Below are 22,732 nucleotides of genomic sequence, written 5' to 3'. Positions count from 1 at the left end.
GGGGACCTAGGCCTGGACTCATGCTGGCGAAACCACTCCGCTCCTCCGAAGGAGATCTTAAAAAAACTTTTCTGGGAGTGGGTCTGTATGAAGCGCTTGAGAAGCCAGCAGCACTGCAAAACCACCGCAGCTTTTCTGCTGATTAAAGACGCTGTCATGTATGAGCCGTACATGGACATTATATCAGTGGCTATGGATAGGTCCTTGTACATTAAGTTTCGGTTAGGAACCCTACCCTTGGCCGACTTCTGCTCGAGGTGGAATAAATCCCAGCCTACATCATGCTTCTGTGCTCTCTGTCAAGACAAGCCAGAGACGGTGCCACATTTTCTTTTTGAATGCCCGGACTACGGTCGCCCCAGATCACGTTGGCTCGGTCCCATCTGCAGAGAACTGGGTACTCGTCAGCACTCCGTTGCACTCCGGATTCTCTTAACTAACACAGCCCCTCCCATTGTTTGCGCTGTTGCTAAGTTTTTAAAATGGGCTTGGTTGATTAGAACTAGAAGACTGTCCATATCAATTTAATTCTCTTTTTATCTAATTTATGCTGACTTAATGCGTTTTATCTTTTTACTAAATGTACAGTCTTACTTTTTTCGACATGCTGTTTTTATCTTTTGTACTGCTTTTATGATATGTGCATATCGAAATAAAGCAATCAATCAGAAAGCATCCAGTAATCCCAAATACAGCATTCCAGCTTTCTAAATTCCAGTGTGCAGTGAGCCCAACTACAACAAACAGACGTACAAACTACAGCACCCAGTAATCCCAAATACAGCATTCCAGCTCTCTAAACTCCAGTGTGCAGTGAGCTCAACTACAACAGGCACAGATGCCAGCTTCAGCATCCAGTAATCCCAAATACAGCATTCCAGCTTTCTAAATTCCAGTGTGCAGTGAGCCCAACTACAACAAACAGACGTACAAACTACAGCACCCAGTAATCCCAAATACAGCATTCCAGCTCTCTAAACTCCAGTGTGCAGTGAGCTCAACTACAACAGGCACAGATGCCAGCTACAGCATCCAGCGGTGCACTTTGCAGCATTCAGTCAGTAACGCAGAGCTACAGTTGGTAGCAATACTAACTACAGCATACAGTGATCGTAACTATAGCAAATAGTTAACGCAGGTGCATTGTACAGTAATATAACACATACTTGTTGAGCGTGACTGCCACCCAGAGGGTAACCTGGCGCTTTGACCTTAACTTTACCTACATATAGCGGACATTACACTACCCTTGGAAAGAGGTGGCATTTAAGGCCCTTTTTGAAGGAGGACAGATCCTGCCTTCTCCGTAATGACAAAGGTAGAGAATTCCAAAGCTTAGCGGCAGTGAAGCTGAAAGAACGGCCGCCCATCCTCACCCTTTTAATCCTAGGGACTCTCGCTAGGAAGGCAGAAGAGGATCTAAGATTTCTAGCAGCTGAGTACCAGGAAAAAAGTTCCTGCAGCATCACCGGTCCCAAACCGTGAAGGGCTCTAAAGACAAGGCAAGAGGCCTTGAAACAAATCCGCTGGTGAACTGGCAGCCGGTGGAGGTCCAAAAGTGCAAGGGAAGAGGAAGCGGAGCGTGGACGAGAAAGAGCCAACTTAGCTGCCATATTCTGAACACGCTGCAGCTTCATAATCAGAATGTTAGGGGCTCCCAGAAGCAGCGCATTGCAGTAGTCAAGCCTACTGAGAATGATACTGTGCACTACTTCAAGTCTTTCCAAAGGAGGAAGTAAAGGGAGGACTTTCCGCAGAGTGCGAAGCAGCAGCATGCATGTCGCAGTGGTTTTATTAACAAAAGCGTCCAGCTGAAGACTGGGCCAAACGTGACACCCAAATTACGAGCAGACTCTGCTGCGGCCACTGTGCCTAGAATGGAAGTAGGCCAAAACTCCTCAGGCAGGGGGTGAGGCGTGCGATCCAAAGAACAGTGCAGTACCTCAGTTTTTGACCCGTTAAACTGAAGAGAATTTTGGCGTAGCCAATCCGCCGTGGAATTCATGCAGCGATGAAATGTTTCCCTAGAAACTGCAATAACTGCATCACTACCCTCGAAGGAGAAGATGAGTTGGGTGTCATCGGCATAATTGATGACTGATATGCCGAAAGACTTGATCAATCTAATCAGTGGGCAGAGGTACAGGTTAAATAAAATAGGGCTAATCGCCGAGCCTTGGGGAACACCCTGTTACACCTTTCTAATACCAGACCGAAAAGGCGGCAGAGCCACCGCTTGCTGCCTATTACAAAGATAAGAAGTCAGCCAGTCCAGGGCAGTGTTCACCTTCTAGTACCAGACCGAAAAGGCGGCAGAGCCACCGCTTGCTGCCTATTACAAAGATAAGAAGTCAGCCAGTCCAGGGCAGTGTTCACCACAGAGTGCAGTGATCCTAACTACAGTATGACGAAATCCCTACTACAGCATCCAGCGATCATAAACACAGTTTAGAGATACAAAATAAGACAAACAAGATTCCAACTACAGCATATAGCCAGGGCCGCCGGAATAATGCAATTGTGCATCCGCATGGGTTTTATATCTCCATATTTATAGATTTGCTGCATTTGCCACATAGTCCACCATCTGCTGCATAATCTGCAAATTTTTATTTAAAAAAAACATGTGTTTCTAGCTCAAACAATTCAAACGTTACTAAAGACACAGCGACACGTGTTGCTGCGCATTGGAAGGCCCTTTCCAAAGGCTGGTTGGTCACTTTCTGTTGCTTATTGCTAAATGTAGGTGTTAAACTGGTACTAAAGAGGTGCATCCAATGACCAGACAGTGTTAACAAGTGTAAAAATGAGAAAATAAGGAATTCTATCACAAAGTGTGCCGAAATACAATCCATAATTTGCCTTTGCTTGCCACATAATTTGGCCCTCCCCTGCCACATAATTCCAGTGGTCCTGCAAATAGAGCGTCACACTAAAGTACACACCAATCCCATTTACACCACGCAGCACCCTAAACCTCAGTTTGCACCATGCAGCAACCTAAACTAAATTTCACCTATCCTAAAGCAACTCCATTGGCTGCCAATCAAGCATAGAATTTGTTTTAAGTCTTTCCTTATTGCAGGGGCGGCTTTTGCCTTTGAGTGGAGGACAAGCTCCAGAGCTGAAAAAAAGAAAGTAATAGAGTTTATTTCTTACTATTTTATTTTTCACCAACCTGCAAGTGTCAGGACAGGGAGGGGCCAGTGCTGCTGAGTGGCAGCAGCAGGGAGCTGTGTGCATGTCTCTGTGGCTGGCCATCTTGGGTCGGCCAGCCAGACATTTGCAATTTAAAGTTCTCTAACCCAGCTGTCTTAGACGGCTGGGTTAGAGAAAGCGCTGGCCTCCAGTGCTCTTAGCAGCGCTGAGAGAGCATGCTCGATCCAATCCTGGCGCTGTTCTCATGCTGTGAGAGCAGCACCAGGATTGGGTAGTGCAGTTTTCCTGGTCCAGAGCTTCCAGAAGGAGAGAAAACACCCAAGGGAGAAAAAGGTCGTGTGGCAACTTAGAAAAGTAAGTCAAATTCTTTTTTTTGTGCCCTGCCTCACCACCCGTGGTACAAGCCAGCCGTCAGTGCCCTATTGTCCATAGGATTCTCCACAATGTTTTACCTACTCTAGTAGTTAAATAATGTAGTGTGCATGCTCCCACTCTTAGGCTTCATTTTTATGGCACATTTGTTCTTTCAGTGTCTGGAACTGGGTTAGGCTCTTTTAGGGGGCGTACCTATTCGTATGTTGTACCTATAGGTATGCTGCCACACAGGAACAAAACCTGCTACCTGCTGAAATGTGAAGCCAAGTGTTGATTGTTCAGTTCACAAGAGTACTGAAAAATATGTTATTTAATATAGCTTACAAAAGCTAGAGCATTGTTATCAAGTGCCAAGAAGCTACGGCATTCACAAGATGTATAAATAAATAAAATATAATAAACAGCATTTGCAATTACAGAATGCATTCAATTTACAGGGTGCAGCAATCAGAGCTACAGCAAACAATGATTCCACCCGGCGAGGTCAACTACAGTATCCAAGGATCCAAACTACAGCATTAGCTGATCCAAACTACAACACCCAGCTATGTAACCTACGGCATTCCACTGTCTGAACTACAGTATGCCGCTATCCCAGGTAGAGCATGCAAAGATTAAAACTAAAGCATGCAGCAATACCAACTACAGCAATCCGAGAACCAAGTTACGTTATGCAGTGGTCCCATCTACAGCTTACGCTTTCCCATAAGGCAACCATGAGGCATACATTCATGAACTTGCAAATATACAAAATTACAGTTGGCAAAACTAAATATTAGCCCTTTTAAACAATGTGTTATCCTTTATAAGAGGACCTACAAGGATTATCTTTTGTCCACTTCACTGCTGTCTAATATTGTATCAGCACTTGCAATGTTAACTTAAATCCCTACCTCTATTATTTTCTACGGAAGGATGTTGCAGTACCAGTGGTTGGCCATCTGTGGTGCTGCTGGACTTACTCGAGCTCAGCGATAGAGTACATCTGCTTCTGTTTTGATTTTTGTTTGGCTGAAGTAGGTTTAGATGTGCAGTTTGTGAACAGGAATGGGCTTATTAATTTGTGGATGGGTGCATATCCCTCCCATAACTCCTCTGACTGATTTACGTATGGCTGGGTTCAAACTGGAATGGCATGGGAAGCAAAATAATTGAGGAATTTAGGCCCAGATATCTGTACTTGGGTGAATGTCTGACATTGTTCTGCATTCTGTCCATCAATTGTTCTTTTTGCATTTGAGAACCCAACAACAGCATCCAGTGATCCGAGCAACAGCTCCCAGCAATCCCAATACAGCATTCTGAGAACCCAACCACAGCATCCAGGGATCCCAACTACAGCTCCCAGCAATCCAACTACAGTGTTCAGAGAACCTAACCACAGCAACCAACGATCCCAACTCAGCACCCAGCAATTCAACTACAGTGTGCAGAGATCCCAACCACAGCAACCAACGATCCCAGCTACAGCACCCAGCAATCCAACTACTGCGTGCAGAGAACCCAACCACAGCATCCAGTTATCCCAGCTGCAGCACCCAGCAATCCAACTACAGCATGCAGAGTCCCCATCTACAGCAATCAAAGATCCCAGCTACATCACCCAGCAATCCAATTACAGCAACCAACGATCCCAGCTACAGCACCCAGCAATCCAACTACAGCGTGCATAGATCCCAACCACTATTCAGCAAAAAACAAGGGGGACCCAATAAGTACCTAGGGACCTTGGGCAATCAACTATTAAGGAGAACCATGGTCCATAGGGTTAAGTTTTTCACAAAACAAATGAAAATATAGACTCCAATCAGTACTATATTAGCCAGTTTTTTCAGTGCCCAGCCGGGCCTGAAATTTTATTAAAGTATAAACACAATTAAAAGACCACCAGAGAGGTCTAATGCAAAAGCTGATAGGGTACAAGCCTGTACCTATCCAGAGCACACTCGGACAAGGTTCGAGGGTGAGAGGGTAAGCAAAGAAAAGAGGGTAAAGAATATCAGGCAAAAAGAACATGGGAGCCAATTGTCCCTTGCATCATTAGCACATTTGCAAAGCAAGTTCAGACAAACAGTTCCTGTAACAATATTGACACAATGGGAAAGTTACAGAACTGAAAAAGTGTCGACGGCGTTTCGATCCCTGGCTCCTAGTGAACTGGGATCATCATCAGGACTTTAACAATATATTGCCTGTATGTACTTTTTAAAGAAACTTGTTCGAGCGATCTTCAATGAACTCCTGTGAGTCTAGAGGAGACGGTTGAGTGGAGGGCTGGTGCCTCGAGATCCTAATCCAATTGGTTAGGAATGTTACTATTAACTGCTATCCTGCTTGGAATGAATCAAACGTCACGGAGGTATACAATATATCCAAAACCTCCCGAGGGTGGGCACTCGAAATATTTCAGGGTCTTTAGTGCAGAAACGATGCTGCTTTGCTCGCAATACGAGCAGAATGCGATCGGCGTGCTCAATGGCAATACGCCGGCTCCACGCAAATCCGGAAGATCCCAACCACAGCATCCAGGGATCTCAGCCAAAGCTCCCAGCAATCTAACTACAGCGTGCAGAGAACCCAACCACAGCAACCAACGATCCCAACTCAGCACCCAGCAATTCAACTACAGCATGCAGAGTCCCCATCTACAGCAACCAACAATCCTAGCTACAGCATCTAGCAATCCAACTACAGAGTGCAGAGAACCCAACCACAGCATCCAGGGTTCCCAGGTATAGAATCCAGGGATCAAAGATTACCCTTTAGCGATCCCAATGACAGGCTCCAGCTGTACAAGGGTCCAGTGATCCAACTACAGCATTTTGTGATTCCAGTAACAGCATCTAGTGATCTGTTACTGCCCCCATGATCCTACTGCATTATGTGGTGATCCCAGTTATAGTATCCTGCTATCCATTACAGCATCCAACAAATCACGTGTTTCCTGCGATGCCAATAACTGCATCCAGCTCAGGAAACTGCATCATCAACTTATCTAAACTGCGATGTGCAGACACGTAAACTACAGCATGCAGCGATTGCACCTACAGCAAACTGAACTACGGTATGAAGCGATCCCAAGTATAGCATTATGGAATTCCAACTACAGTATCCAGCTGTCTAAGTTACAGCGTGTGTCAATCTAAGCAACAGCATGCAGCGATCCCAACTATATCATGCAATGATCCCATCTACAGCATGCATCAATCCAAGCCACAGCATGCACCGATTCAGCTACACCATGCGTCAATCCAAGCTACAGCATGGGTCAATCCAGACTACAGCATGGGTCAATCCAAGCTACAGCATGGGTCAATCCAAGCTACAGCATGGGTCAATCTAAGCTACAGCATGGGTCAATCTAAGCTACAGCATGGGTCAATCCAAGCTACAGCATGGGTCAATCCAAGCTACAGCATGGGTCAATCCAAGCTACAGCATGGGTCAATCCAAGCTACAGCATGCAGCGATCCCAACTACATCATGCAGTGATCCCATCTACAGCATGCATCAATCCAAGCTACAGCATGCACTGATTCAGCTACACCATGCGTCAATCCAAACTACAGCATGGGTCAATCCAAGCTACAGCATGGGTCAATCCAAGCTACAGCATGGGTCAATCCAAGCTACAGCATGGGTCAATCCAAGCTACAGCATGGGTCAAGCTACAGCATATGTCAATCCAAGCTACAGCATGCACTGATTCAGCTACACCATGCGTCAATCCAAACTACAGCATGGGTCAATCCAAGCTACAGCATGGGTCAATCCAAGCTACAGCATGGGTCAAGCTACAGCATATGTCAATCCAAGCTACAGCATGGGTCAATCCAAGCTACAGCATGGGTCAATCCAAGCTACAGCATGGGTCAATCCAAGCTACAGCATGGGTCAATCCAAGCTACAGCATGGGTCAATCCAAGCTACAGCATGCAGCGATCCAATCTACCAATTCTCTTTACAACGCATGCTTTTACCACGCATGCTGTTACAATGCAGGTTTTACTACGCATACCATTACAACGCATATCGCTTTGGGGTGCTAGATAGTGAATAGTTTAATTTACTATTCCAACTACAGTCCCCGTGGACACTAGGGAAGGTGTTGGATGGTAAATTAAATCTATTCCCTATCCTAGAGCGCCCCCCAGCACAATGCGTTGTAATGGTTTTAGTTGTAAAACCTTTGTTGTAATAGCAATGCGGTATAAAAGTTGCGTTGTAAAGGATGTTTCCCCTAAGCGACACCATGCATCAATCCAAACTACTGCATGCAGAGATCCAAGCTACAGTATGTGTCAATCTAAACTACAGAATGGGTAAATACAATCTACAGCTGTCTAAATTACAGTATGCATCAATCCAAGCAACAGCATGCAGCATTCAAACTACAACGTGCAGTGGGTGATCCCATCAAAAGCATGCATCAATCCAAGCTACAGCATTCAGCTATCCAATCATCAGTATCCAGCTGTCTAAGCTATAGCATGCTTCAATCCAAACTACAGCATGCACCGATCCGATCGAAAGCATGCAGCTTTTTAAACTACAAAATTCAGTGGTTGCACAGATCCAAACTACGGATTCCACTATTCCATCAGCCGCATCCAGTGATCACAAATATAGAGCACAGTGATATTAACTTCAGAATTAGGTGGTCTAACTCCAACATGTAGCAGTGCAAGCATGAAGCAATCCACTGCAGTCTCCATGATGCAGCTGCAGGATGTGTAGATGTCCGGTTATTTGCTACACCATCCAGTGAAACACTACAGCATCCAGCAATCCCCACAAGAGCATCCTGCTCACCAATCTATGCATCAATACATCTAAACTACAGCATGCAGGGATCTAGCCTACAGCAGGCCGCGATCTCAACTACAGCAGGCAGCGATCTCAACTACAGCAGGCCGCGATCTCAACTACAGCAGGCCGCGATCTCAACTACAGCAGGCCGCGATCTCAACTACAGCAGGCCGCGATCTCAACTACAGCAGGCAGCGATCTCAACTACAGCAGGCCGCGATCTCAACTACAGCAGGCCGCGATCTCAACTACAGCAGGCCGCGATCTCAACTACAGCAGGCCGCGATCTCAACTACAGCAGGCAGCGATCTCAACTACAGCATGCAGCGATCTAAACTACAGCATGCAGCGATCTAAACTACAGCATGCAGCGATCTAAACTACAGCATGGAGCAATCTAAACGTTAGCATGGAGCAATCTAAACTATAGCATGGAGCAATCTAAACTATAGCATGCAGCGAACTAAGCTATAGCATGCAGCAATCTAAACTATAGGTACTAACATTAACAATGCTTCTTGCAGAGCTCAACCCTATCTCTCTGTCTATTTATCTAAAATCTCAATTCCAATAGGCACCTCTACACTGTATTGCATGTATCATTTGGAACGTATAACAAAACACCTCAAAATGATGTCATCACTACTCGGACTTATAATATCTGATCCTTAAATATTCTGTGTAATACTATCCCTCATATGGGCAGCGTCACTCTGTCTCTTCTCTTTTCTTTTCCTAAGGTAAAAAGACATGATATTTAGTCCCATTTCTTTCAAAGGAAACTCTGAATTTCTTTGGAAGTTTTCCTTGGAATTTTAACTAAACAAAAAATGAAAAAAATATTTTTTACATTTTGTATTTCATTACTCTCCTGATTCACTGGTCCTCTTGCACTCATTGGGTGTTTCACTTTTTCTCCCTTGGGGTCATTTGTTACTTCAATCCAGAACAATTTTGACAAAACACATTCTACTTTTATTTGCAGCCTTGAGAAAGCCCTGGCGTTATTCGCCACACAGGGCGAAACACGTATCGGCTGTCTGTGTTGAATGTTGAACCAATAATTTTTGGGAAAATTCTAATGAAAGTGGAATGAATCCTTTACATTTGAATGGTGTTTGCAACTAAGAGAAAAGGGATTTAGCCTGGAACTAATATACAGATAGAAAATGAACATATACTCATACCTATCCTACAGCAATCTAAACTATAGCATGCAGTGAACTAAACTACATCATGCAGTGAACTAAACTACAACATGCAGTGAACTAAACTTCAGCATGCAGATAACAAAACTGCAGCATGCTGTAATCTAAAATATAGCATGCAGCGAACCCAGCTACAGCGTGCAGCCATTTAAACTACAGCATGCAGCAATTTAAACTACAGCATGCAGCAAACGCAGGTACAGCACTTTCAACTACAGCATACAGTTTTCTCAACTACAGTATTCAGTGACTCGAACTGTGGTCTGCGGAGATTCAGACTACAGCATCCAGTTACCATATTTACAGCATCAAGTGAGCACAACTGCAGAATGAAGTTATTCTAAAATCCAACATGCACCAATGTCAGCTCCCACAATCACAACTGCAGTGTGTAGGGATGCCAACCAAAGCAGCAAGGGATCCCAACTACAATATCCAGCTAAAGTGGGAGCAAAGGTGATGCAGATTATCTGACTCCAGTAAAATTCTGCAGTATACAAGTGCGACTGATGTCTCATAGAACGTGCTGACTGTAGCATTTAATGACAGGTGTAATAAAGATTATAATGCCTGTAGCATATTATACTCAGAGTAGGGGTGATACCAAGAATACTGACTGGAGCACAGAGTATAGGGCTGCAGTACACACACCTGCATTATGCATACAGATGCTACTGTCTGTAGCACAGTGTAGCGTGCTGCATTATACACATTTGGTGCGGTACATATAATATCGAATGCAGCATAGTGCTGAGTCCTGCAATATACATAGACTGGATGCAATACAGACAATACTAACTGTACCACAGTATAGAGTGCTGCAGTATACACACAGTCGGTCTCATGAATATAATGCATACTTTGGCAGCGTGCATCAGTATACACACAGTGGATGTGATATATATAATGCTGACTGTAGCACAGTGTAGCATTATGCACACCGCTGCAGTATACATGCATATATGATTGTGGCACATTGTAGAATGCTGCAGTATGCACACAGTGGGTGTGATGCATATAAAGAGGATTGTGGCACTTTGCAGCTGTATACACACAGCTGCAGTATAAATGCATATAATATTATTGGTGGCACAATGTAGAGCGCTGCAGTATACACACAGTGGGTCTGATGCGTATAATGCATACTTTCCCACTGTGCATCAGTATACACACAGCTGCAGAATACATGCATATAAAATGGTTTGTGGCACAGTGTAGAATGCTGCAGTATACACATAGTGGGTCCGATGCATATAATGCGTATTGTGGCACCGAGCATCAGTATACACACAGTCGGTTTGATGCATTTAATGCTGTCTGTAGCACAGTGCTGTAGTATACACACAGCTGCAGTATACATGCATTAAATAGTGTTTGTGGCACAGTGTAGAGAGCTGCCGTATACACACACTGGGTGTGATGCATATAATGCATACTGTGGCACCGTGCATCAGTATGCACACAGTGAATGTGATACATATAATGCGGACTGTGACACAGTGTATTAGTCTCTACACAGCTGCAGTTTACATGCATATAATGTTGTCCGTGGCACAGTGTAGAATGCTGCAGTATACACACCGTGGGTGTGATGCATGTAACGAGGACTGTGGCCCTGTGCAGCAGAATACGCACAGTGGGTGTGATTAATATAATGCTGACTGTACCACAGTGCAGCAGATTACACACAGCTGCAGTATACATGAATATAATATTTTCTGTAGCACAGTGCAGTGTTCCCATATACACACAGCTTGCATCGTACAGAATATACTCACAGTAGCACAGTGCATACAGTTGCATTATACATACATATAATATTGTGTAATGCCCGCATCAGCCATGGGCGGTGTTTCCTGAAGACGAGGTGCTGCACATAGTGGTGGTGCAAATTACAGACAAAAAGCAAAGCCTGAATCTGGCCTCCCATCATCAGAAGGGGAGCGATGCAGCTGGGAAAATTATTTTCTTTGCCTGAAAAAGCTTGTGCCATACCTGCCAGTTTCCTATACTCCAAATACAATAGAAGGGAGCCGAGAATCATATCTTCGATCCGGTACACAGATCCCAGGTATGGAGTAAAAACAGAGCTCAGTCAGTCCACTGTCCACTCCTGCTCCTTTGACTGCCCTTACCCTTGAATAGTTACACACCTACTCCAGAATCATTCATTCGAGGATTAACTTTGGGTAAGAATGGTTGATGTTATCTTGACTTCGGAGACTTACTACAAGGAACTCTACATATTTATATTCTTGCAAGGGGAGCCCATAAATAATCCCAGACGTGGGTCCCTTGATCACTTTGCCACTGGATTCAAGCTAGCCTGGCTGATGAAGAGTGATACCCTGAAACCAGTCCCAGGATGCTTGTTTCCGGTCCAGGGAGGACCTGGCTTGGCAGTTCGGGCTGGACTGTTCCTGAGGCACAGGTTCAAGACTGATTTGCATATAGCTGGGTCCAAACTTGGGTGGCATAGTGAGCAGAAGAACAAAAGCTTTAACCCAGTTATTTTGATTGGGGTTGAATGTCTGATGTATTCAGCATTCCGTCCATCATTTGTTTGCATGTCACTTTTTCACCCCAAGTTGGATGGGTATGTCCAGACGTGGGTCACTTGCTCACTTTGCCACTGGATTCAAGCTAGCCTGGCTGATTAAGGGTAATACCCTGAAACTGGTCCCAGGATGCTTGTTTCCGGTCCAGGGAGGACTTGGCTTGGCAGTTCGGGCTGGACTGTTCCCATGAGGCACAGGGTCAATACTGATTTGCATATAGCTGGGTCCAAACTGGGGTGGCGTAGTGAGCAGAAGAACAATGGATTTAACCCAGATATTTTGAATGGGGGTGAATGTATCACATAAACATAGTAAGGCAGAGCCCCAGTGGAGGGACAATTTATAGACATAGTTGCAGTGTGTTCTGGAAGCACTCCATGGAACAGAAAATTACATTTATTGCCTTTATTTATTTATTGTTTATCCGACATTAAACATACTGCAAAAGTCACGTGCTTCTCAATGAAATAACATCAATAAAAATACCAAAGAACATAATCCGAGAAACAATCCTCAACCAGCCATCACAATTTATAAAAGTTTATAAAATATCTTTAGGTTCGGTGTATGAGTCAGGCAGAGAGGAATTCCCATACGCAATTCCACATCTCCTGATATTGCGTGGGCCAATGTTTCCACACCCAGTTTCCAGAATTTTGGAAAACTGGACCCAATTTTACTGTATGGTAATTCTGTCTAGTAAAATTGCATACAGCTTTGGCTTCAGCTGCAGGCAAGCCTCTTACCCATTTTTAGGTCTCATCTAGGCAGCGCTTGCTCCCTTCGAGACAGGTTGTGTGCAGAATATGGGATTTAAACTCCGCCCAGCACTTCTGATTAGTAGGCCTGCCTTTTGGAAATTCCTTTACTGTGGTTGGTCAATAGTGTCCATTTGTTCAACCTTTACGCGCTTGGTTCCCACCCACGGGACATAACCGATTGTTTCTTTTGGTTGGCCATCTCTCGCCATCTGTTGCCTCCCCTCTCACATTATTGCTGCCATCCTTCCTGGTTTTCTTTGCAGTGCTTGCTAACTTTTGTAGCAATTGTGGCACGCCACACTTTAGTTTTAAACATCTTAAGCTAAAGCATGGAGTGCCGCAATTGTTACAAAAGTAACTCAATTTTAACAAAATAATCTGCAGCCGTACAACTATTTTTTTCTATTAATTGACTTTGTGCAATGGCGGCACCCTGCGCTTTAGCGTCAAACATCTAAAGCACGGCGGGCCGCCACTGCTACAAAAGTCCATAAATAGATAAACAAAGGTGGGCGGACACCACATTTCTTTTTCATTTATTTACTTTTATGGCAATCGTAGCATGCCGCACTTTATTTTTAAACATATTAAGCTAAAGCACGGCATGCCACGATTGTTACAATAGTAAATAAATCGAAAAACAAATGCATGCAGACGCCACATGTCTTTTCAATTTATTTACATTTTTTTAGCAATCACAGCATGCAGCGCTTTTCTTTTAGTATTGAAAAACAGTGGTCTGTGACCCTTTCTTTCATTAGACTGAATAAATCAGTACATGATCAATATTTCCATATCATTTCAGGGTAGGTCTCTTAGATCAACCCTAATCAATAAATGCACAAAATTCATAAAAGGAGGAAAATGCAAAAGCTATAATTACAAAATCAGGGACAATTTTAATTCATTGTATCTCCAAAAAATCACAACTATCCAAGGATAGAAGCTTATAGGTTGCCCAAAGAGAGCGTGCAAAGAGTAAAGAGTGATTAGGAAAGTGTAAGGTGAAGTTCAGATAAGGACATAAAATTATTCACAAAATTACTGTACAACGGATCGGTTTCACAGTTCACCGTCCTACAATAACCTGGCCTCGAGTATAAATTCTATACACATTTTTCAAAAAAGGGAGAACATAGCTTTTCTTTTAAAGATATTAAGCTAAAGCACAGTGTGTCACGATTTCTATAATCGTAATTCGTACGTTCTTATATAGCGCCTTTCACCGTAAGGTCTCAAGGCGCTTGCTTTGGGAACCCGTTCTGGCCATTCCCTGCGAGATTACCCCTATTGGGCATCCCCAAGGGGAAGACCAGGCATTCCATCGCGGTGGGGCCGTAGTGGAGATTAAGCAAGATATTGCCCACAGTTGCAGAGTGTGAACCCATGATTTGAGTAGGCACCGAGGCGAGAATTATCGAGTCCTTGGACATTTTGAGCTCACGGCCCTGCCGCGTCGGGGATTGAACCCTGGTCCCGGGTCTGACCTCTGCATCAGGGACTGCCTCCTCTAACCGGTGAACCACACTTCTCATTATAGAAAAACAAAGGCAGGCGAACGCTGCATTTCTTTTCCATTTGCAAATCCAATAGCTCTACATTTAGCTAATGTGAGCCCTATTGCATTGCAAATGCTTGTTATTTTTTGGCAGGGGGAATCAAGTAATTCTTCACCCTGCCAGAACTTAGCTTCTGCTTCCCTGAAGAAAAGAGGCTATGCCCCAAGGCAATCAGTCCACTAAGAAGCAAGCGAACAGGACTATAAAGTCAACCTATGGTAAGCAATGGGTGGGCTTTAAGCAGGCCTCTTGAATTAAATGTTTCTATAGCCACAGTGTTTTCTGCATAATTATGAATTTGCTGCAATCACTGCATAATACATTATCTGCTGTATAATCTGGCGATGTGCTCCGTGCGCAGAGGATAGGTTGACTGCTCATCTTTCAATTGCTTATTGCTGTATTTGGGTGTTCAGTTGGACACATTTGTGCTAATAAGGTGAAATATTTGCCAGGGCAGTGATACCATGTATACAATTTACAAAATAATTAAGTAATTCTATCACAAACCGTGGCGCATTACGATGCATAATTTGCCTTTTCTTGCTGCATGATATAGTCTATCCTGCTGCATAATTCCAGTGGCTCTGGCTTTACACCCACCGTAAATCCATTCTAAGCTGACAGTAGGTCTTTTGAAACTAGATATCATGCGGCTGTCTGGTAGGCTAGACCAGAAAATAAATTCTAATCAGCAACCGAAATTATAAGGAATAACAATAAGGTAAATATGGCTTTTAATTATAATAAGAATAGAGCTAGTTATGCATCTCCTTGTCTGAAGTACTATACAATCAGCCTAAATCGTCTATATGTTAGTCTCATTAAATTTATGCCCAACATTCAAGCGAATGCTGCAGGGTTATCACACAGTCATCTGACACTCAACCAGTCGATCCAGCTCTCACATAAACTGCAATAATGTTTATATTTGCCTTTCAAGGTGACTTGGAGTTCAGCCCACATCCAACAGAATATCTGATGGTGCCCGACTAACCGAGAAGAATCAACACAGCAGCAAAGGCCCTTCCAGATATCCGTAGATACTACTGGGCTGCACATCTCTCGGCCATAAATCAAGGTACCTACTGTGATGGCAACGATCCGGGTTACGGCATGGACAGGTGGCTCCTGCCGGGAGGGAATTACGAGGCGGCACTTTATTCTAGCGCTGCCGGGCGCTCGCTCACAGGGCCGACCCTCCACTCGGTACAACTATGGCACGCAGTCCAACGCAGCATGGGCTGGCACAATACCTTCACCATGGCCACCCCTCTATGGGTCTCTGAGTGCCTTGGCCGGCTGGGCCGTACCAAGGGGTTCCACAAATGGGACCTTATTGGTATTTCTCAGGTGAAGGATCTGTGGGATGCCAAGGGTGTGAAAACCTTTGAATACCTACAAAACACATTTGAGCTCACTACCACGGAATATTTTAGGTATCTGCAGGTCCGACACTTGCTCCAAAAAAACATTCCGCATGGTACAGTGCCCCCTCCGGCCTCCCTCCTGGAGGACAGACTACTAGACGGCCACATACCGGAACACGCGATCTCACTTACATATAAGAAGCTCATCAATAACCTACCTGACTTACTTCTGGGCTTGAAGGGGCGGTGGGAGGCTGATGACCTGGAAATTGACGAGGAGGAGTGGAGATGTGCACTTGCTTCCCCAAAAGAAGTAGCTATCTCGCCCAGAATGAGACTCATCCAACTGAAAATTCTCCACAGGGCGTACATTTCTAGCACCAGGCTTAAGAGGATGGGTAGGTGCGAGGATGATAGTTGCCGAAGGGGCTGTGGTATGGCTGGCTCCTTCTTCCACATGATATGGGAATGTCCGATACTACAGTCGTACTGGGTGAAAGTGGTTCGATGTATGAAAGATGTTTGGGGAAAGGAACTGCGTCCAGAGGCTAAACGGTGCATACTGAACATATGGGAGCCAACAGACCTTTCGGAGAGAGGGAAGATCTGGGTGACGCTTGGGCAGATGGTGGCGAAGCGTAACATCGCTAGGTGCTGGGGAGCTGTGATGCCTCCAAACATCACCGAATGGAGGCGAGACATGGACTGGTGCATGGTTCAAGAGAAGACCGTGTACACTTCCCGGGGATGCCCCAAAAAATGGAGGGAGATATGGGACAAATGGAACGAATACAGAGGAAATATCTGTGTACCACCACTTATTCACAGTCCACAGCTAAAGGCATAACCCGAGAGAGACTCCAAACGTAATGCAATGCCACGCATCTATTGTAATATTGTATTTCCTGTGTGACCCTTGTGCGCCACGTAATTTCTGTCTGAGTATGTAGACCACTTTCTCTGGCTTTTTCTTGTTTCAATAAAAAGATTTATTAAAAATGTTTTAAAAAACAGCAGCAAAGCTACAGCACCACCCAACACCCAAGAACAATGCGGCCCTGCAGACACGGAGCCTTTAATATGATCACCTGGCTGCTATTGGCACCCTGCCCCAGAAGGGTAGATGGGTACCGATGGAACATGGCTGTATGCCTTGGGACAGAGGTCGATGCAAAGGGAGGTGTCACCAGCAGGTCCCTGGAAGCGGATACCTCAACTGCAGCTTCAAGATGCATAGTGTAGAGCCTGGAGGCGGAGGTTTGCTGCCTTATCCTTGGTGGCAACGAGCCACTGGTTATCTTTAGAGAGAACACCATAGGAAGATGCCTGGAGGAAGAAAAGGCGGCTTCCTTCAATGTTTGGGTTCAAACATAAGGACCTTTGAGGAGCTTTGCCTAGCGCCTCGTGTAAGAAGAAGGATGTCCCATCACTACTGGTTTTGTGGCCTCATTTTTTGAAAGACATCCTAAGATGACCCAATGGATAAAATACCTCCTCATGAAATATTATGCTGAAACGTCTAGTTTTATTGTAAAAGAAATATATAATGTGTTCCTCACTTTATCTTAACAGTGTCACTCTCAGTCGGGTTCTGTTGAGAATACCTACACCTACTGCAGAAGTAGTGTGTTTACGGTGTTCAGCTTGGATGTTTCCATTTTCAGTTATTAATGCCTTAAAAGTGCACTTTACTTTGTGACCGGGAACTTGTACACCATGAATAGACCGCGTTTGTTGTGTTCACTTGTACTTCTACTTGTTCAGTTGCACTCTCACACACCTTAGGAAAGGAGAGAACATCATCTTCAAGACCAGCTGCATCACTAACAAGGATTCCAAAAACAACATACTTGACCAACAACTTAACCACTTCAGAAGGACAAGCAACACCAGAAGCCTGGGCAACACCAGACTGGAAACACAACAGGCAAAAACTTTAAAGAAAATAAAAGAGACAAAACCAAAGACAGAACTCCTATGTTAAAATCAATATCAAGAAATGCCACCACCCTCCTGCAATACAGAAAACACTGAAGACTCCCCTTTAAGACCCACGATTATCTACCACCCACCAACTACCTATCTCCACGATCATCTGCCACCCACCAACTATTGTTTCTGATCTACCATCCACCAACTATCAGTCTCTGCAATCTTCTACTATCCACCAACTATCTCTACAATCATCTACCACCCATGAACTATCAATCTCTATGATCATCTACAAACCACAACTATCAATCTCTATGGTCATCTACCAGCCACGAAGTATCATTCTCCATGATCATTTATATCCCACTACTATCAATCTCTTGTTAACACTCTTGAATCACGCCGCAGGTCTCCTGACCTTGATAAGCACTCGTTGCCTTCTAGCAACGCTTGCGTTACACAAATTCCATTGTATACATACAGAGCATAGGTTCCCTTTGAGCCAATATCTTAACTTTTGGAATACTGCTGGGCCTTTTGATACAAGATCTGACCTTTTGCTTGCTTATACATACTATAGGCACCTTTGGGACTGCAATGCAAGGCCAAGTTAAAGAAGGTCATGAGCAATGAGTGGTCAAGTATCTGAACACAGTGATCAGGATCGCCCATTAGGCACTCGTCTTGCCAGGCTCCAACCATTAAAGTTAACACAAAAAAACATTGGGGAAAAAATGCCAGACAACTTATTTTTCATAACTGAGCAGCTATTGCCCTACGCTCCTCCCAGGAGGTAACTTTGTTGAGGTGGGCATATGGTCTCATGCAATTCACCTGGGAAATATAGTTAGAAGGGAGGTCACGCGCAGTGCTTGGTATAAAAAGCTGGGAGATTATGCAGGGCTCCTGAGCTGAAGGTGGACATGGAAGGGGAAGTGGTGCAGGGTCTCAGTTGATGACAGAGTGGGAAAAGAAGGGGTACGGGGCCTCTCAGCTGGAGATAGAGCAGAACTGGAAAGTAAAGCAAGGAACTAGGAATGGGATGCAGTGCATGGGACGCTTAGCTGGGGGTAGAGCAGTAATGGGATGATACAGGGTCTTTCAGCTGGAGGTAGAGCAGGACTGGGCTGATGCCGGGTCTCTCAGCTGGAAGTATACTAGGTATGGGGGTGAATGAGGGTCTTTCAGCTGGAAGTAGAGTAGGTATGGGACGATGCCGGGATTCTCGTCATGAAGTATAGTACGTATGGGAGTGAGGATGGGTCTTTCAGCGGGAGGTAGGGCAGTAATGGGGTGATGCAGGGTCTGACAGCTGGAGCAAGAGCAGGACTGGTTTGATGATGCTGGGTCTCTCGGCTGAAAGTGTACTGGGTATGGGAGTGAAGCAGGGTCTTCAGCTGGAAGTATACTAGGTATGGGAGTGAAGCAGGGTCTTATAGCTGGAAGTAGAGTAGGTATGGGAGTGAAGCAGGGTCTTATAGCTGGAAGTAGAGTAGGTATGGGAGTGAAGCAGGGTCTTATAGCTGGAAGTAGAGTAGGTATGGGGGTAATGCTGGGTCTTTCCGCTGGAGGTAGAGCAGGTATTGGCTTATGGTGGGTTTATCAGCCTGAGGTAGAGAAGGAATAGGGAAGACGCTGGATTTCTTGCCTTGATGTAGATAAGAAACAGGGATGATGCAGGGTGATTGACTTGGCAATAACGCAGGAATGTGGTATGCACGTCTCTCAGCTGGAGGTAGAGTAGGGGCAGTAATGATGCAGGACCTGTTGCGGTGGAGGTAGGGCAGGATTGGGGTATGTACACGGTCTCTCAGCTGGAGGTAGAGTAGGGGCAGTAATGATGAAGAACCTGTTACAGTGGAGGTAGGGCAGTGATGGGGTGATGCAGGGGTCTCTCAGCTGGAGGAAGAATAGCGACAGGAATGATGCAGGACCTGTTACAGTGGAGGTAGGGCAGTGATGGGGCGATGCAGGGGTCTCTCAGCTGGAGGAAGAATAGCGACAGGAATGATGCAGGACCTGTTACAGTGGAGGTAGGGCAGTGATGGGGCGATGCAGGGGTCTCTCAGCTGGAGGTAGAGTAGAGAGAAGAAGGATGCAGAACCTGTACGGTGGGGGGTGGGCAGTGATGAGGCGGTGCAGGGGTCTCTCAGCTGGAGGTAGAGTAGGGACAGTAATGATGCAGGACCTGTTGCAGTGGAGGTAGGGCAGGATTGGGGTATGTACAAGGTCTCTCAGCTGGAGGTACAGAAGGGACAGTAATGATGCAGGGACTGTTACAGTGGAGGTAGGGCAGTGATGGGGTGATGCAGGGGTCTCTCAGCTGGAGGTAGAGAAGGGACAGTAATGATGCAGGACCTGTACGGTGGGGGGTGGGCAGTGATGGGGTGATGCAGGGGTCTCTCAGCTGGAGGTAGAGAAGGGACAGTAATGATGCAGGACCTGTACGGTGGGGGGTGGGCAGTGATGGGGTGATGCAGGGGTCTCTCAGCTGGAGGTAGAGCAGGGACAGTAATGATGCAGGACCTGTTGCGGTGGAGGTAGGGCAGGATTGGGGTATGTACAGGGTCTCTCAGCTGGAGGAAGAGTAGAGACAAGAATGATGCAGAACCTGTACGGTGGGGGGTGGGCAGCGATGGGGCGATGCTGGGGTCTCTCAGCTGGAGGTAGAGTAGGGACAGTAATGATGCAGTGTTTCGCAGCTTGAGGAAGAGAACGACCAGGGTGAATGCAGGGTTTCTCAGCTGACGGTAGAGCAGGTATTAAATAAATGCAGGGTTCCAGCTTGATGGTGTGTGTGTGGGGGGGGGGGGGGGGGGGGCAAGGAATCTAAGATAGAACCTGGTGGTAAAGCAGTAATGGGGTGATAATACAGGATCTTTCACTTGGCAAGGTAGACTGAAATAGTAGCGTATCCCACGGATGAGAATAGTGACCCGTGTAACCTGCAGTGTGGAGATGGTGGCTGGCGGTACAGTGCTTAGTTCAACCTCAGCACACATCATACCCCCCTCCCCTCCCCCCCCCCCCCGTGAGGAGCAGTGTGTGCTAATGTTGCTGATGCTCAGAACCGGGTATGCCACTACAGAACAGTATTATTTTCATTTACATGGTGCTCGAGCCTTCCGCCCGGTTTCGTCGCTCACACGTTCTCCCTCACTTCGCTGCCCCTCGCTCTCTTCCATTCTTTACCGCATTGCCCCTTCCCGCCTTTTCTTTCCAACGACCACCTCCCTGCCGCCTTTATCAATTCCTTCTATTTGTCTCCCTCCCCCACCTGTTTCTCCATCTCTCCTCCTTGTTACGGTCTCTCTCATTCTGCCTCCCCCACCCCGTCTCTCCCACCTCCACCTCCCTCGCCCGAGCACCACAAATCTCCCCTTCTGCCCCCTCCCCCTCCCTCTCGCCTGGCCCAATCATCACCCCTCTCCCCCCATTTCCCCATCTCTCCTCTCCTGCCCACTTCCACCCGCCTCCCTGAATCTCCGGGATGCCCTCCACATCGCTAGCTCCTTGCTCCTTTTCCTCACTTGTCCTGTCCCACCCTCTGATCTGTCTTCTAGAGCTTGGATCCCCCACGTCTAGGCGCTTTGTTACAATTCCCCTGACTACCAACACAGGCGCCAGCACCTTACCTGGCCGAGCCGGTGACAGGTAGGGACAGTCTGAGCTCCGAGAACAGGCAATTCCTGTTTGTGCAAAACTTTATCTACCTGCCTGGCTCTGCCTGGCCCCGCCCGGTCGGTGACATCACCCCGGAGACGCCGTTTTTTCCTCCCCAAGGGAATTCAACAAGGAAGCAGGGAGGTGTTGGGCAGGCTGCGTGCAGAGCTAGGGCGCGGGATATTATTAACTACTGAACTGGCTCCTACCTCCCCTCCCACGGATCCTGGACAGCGGCCCGGCACCTCGCGTAACCCTCCGCAGCACGTGGGGGCGCCGCGAAGGACAGCTCGGGCCTAGCGCCAAGAGGTCTGAAGTTGAACTACAGGGGGCTGGTCGTTAATTCTCAGGTGCAAAAGGACATTGCCTCTGTGCGTAAATGGCCACGTGCCAGCGACCCTTTACTATCTCGCGCTGCTAAATGCGCATAGAAACGTTGGATGCACCACACAGGACCGCGCACAGGCATTTTGGTCACAGGTCCGTCCCACATATGGAATCTGCTTATGGGCCCGTACTCTTTGAAAAAAATGATGAATCCCTGCACAGCCATCATCTTTTCAAGTAGCCCACTGCCCCGTCAATGCCACCCTCGCCAAACCTATTAGAAGCGGTTGCAAAAGCGCCCGCGATGCTTTACGAGAAGCGCATCACAAAAATGGTTCGCGACAGCCGTATTACCAGGAATATGTAGGAAAAAAATATTTTTTTTTAACGTGTGTGATGTACGTCTGTTTGGCAGAGGTGTATTAATTATTCTGTGAGCAGGTCGCAGAGGAGCAAACCCTTTTTGTTTTGTGTTTGCAATATGGCGTTAACTCCTGAACCACACCGCTCCGGTTGTCGCTCCTTGAACATACTACTTTTGCATATGCAAAATGCATGATTTTGCACAAGCATATGCAAACTGAATGGCCCAGGGTAAACGGAGAGTAGTCTTTGCATAGCCCTGAACTTCACGAGTAAGCCAGGAGTGCAACAAGGAAGTACGTCACACATACTCTTGCAACATTCTTTGTGAATCGTGAAACTCGCAGTTTGCAGAAGCGCACCAATTCGTGCCTGGCCCCGTGTTATTATCTCGCATGAATCACGAGTATGTTGCGCATGCGCAAACGGGGCCTGTTTGTAAATGCAAGTTCATTTGCAAACAAGAACCAATGTTATTAATGGGCTGATCAGACTGGTCTATGCATAGAGTCAATGCAAATGAGCCTTTTATTCAATTTTCGGACGTGATATTTCCAAAACTGCTACACCCGTCTATCTATCTCTAACTGCGAAGACTAAAAGTTTAATATTCTGTGCTTTTTTTCAGGTGACTCGCCTTAAAAAAGC

General features: G+C 46.0%; 1 protein-coding gene across 3 annotated transcripts in view; it reads right to left on the bottom strand.

The window, feature by feature from the left end:
- Positions 1-22,732, bottom strand: part of GRB7 (growth factor receptor bound protein 7) — a 672,870-nt gene that overhangs the window by 250,385 nt on the left and 399,753 nt on the right. The window contains exon 1 of one of the 3 annotated variants that reach the window (XM_086924362.1): positions 21,367-21,497. The exons of the other annotated variants lie outside the window; for them this stretch is intronic. The gene's annotated coding sequence lies outside the window, so the exon portion shown is untranslated. Of the gene's footprint in view, positions 1-21,366; positions 21,498-22,732 lie in introns of those variants that run through there. 3 annotated transcript variants of the gene reach the window in all.

Source organism: Lissotriton vulgaris, chromosome 5 (genome assembly GCF_964263255.1).
Source record: "Lissotriton vulgaris chromosome 5, aLisVul1.2, whole genome shotgun sequence".
NCBI lineage: Eukaryota > Metazoa > Chordata > Amphibia > Caudata > Salamandridae > Lissotriton > Lissotriton vulgaris.
Note: the sequence above shows the minus strand (reverse complement) of the source record. Positions and strands in the feature narration are given on the sequence as shown.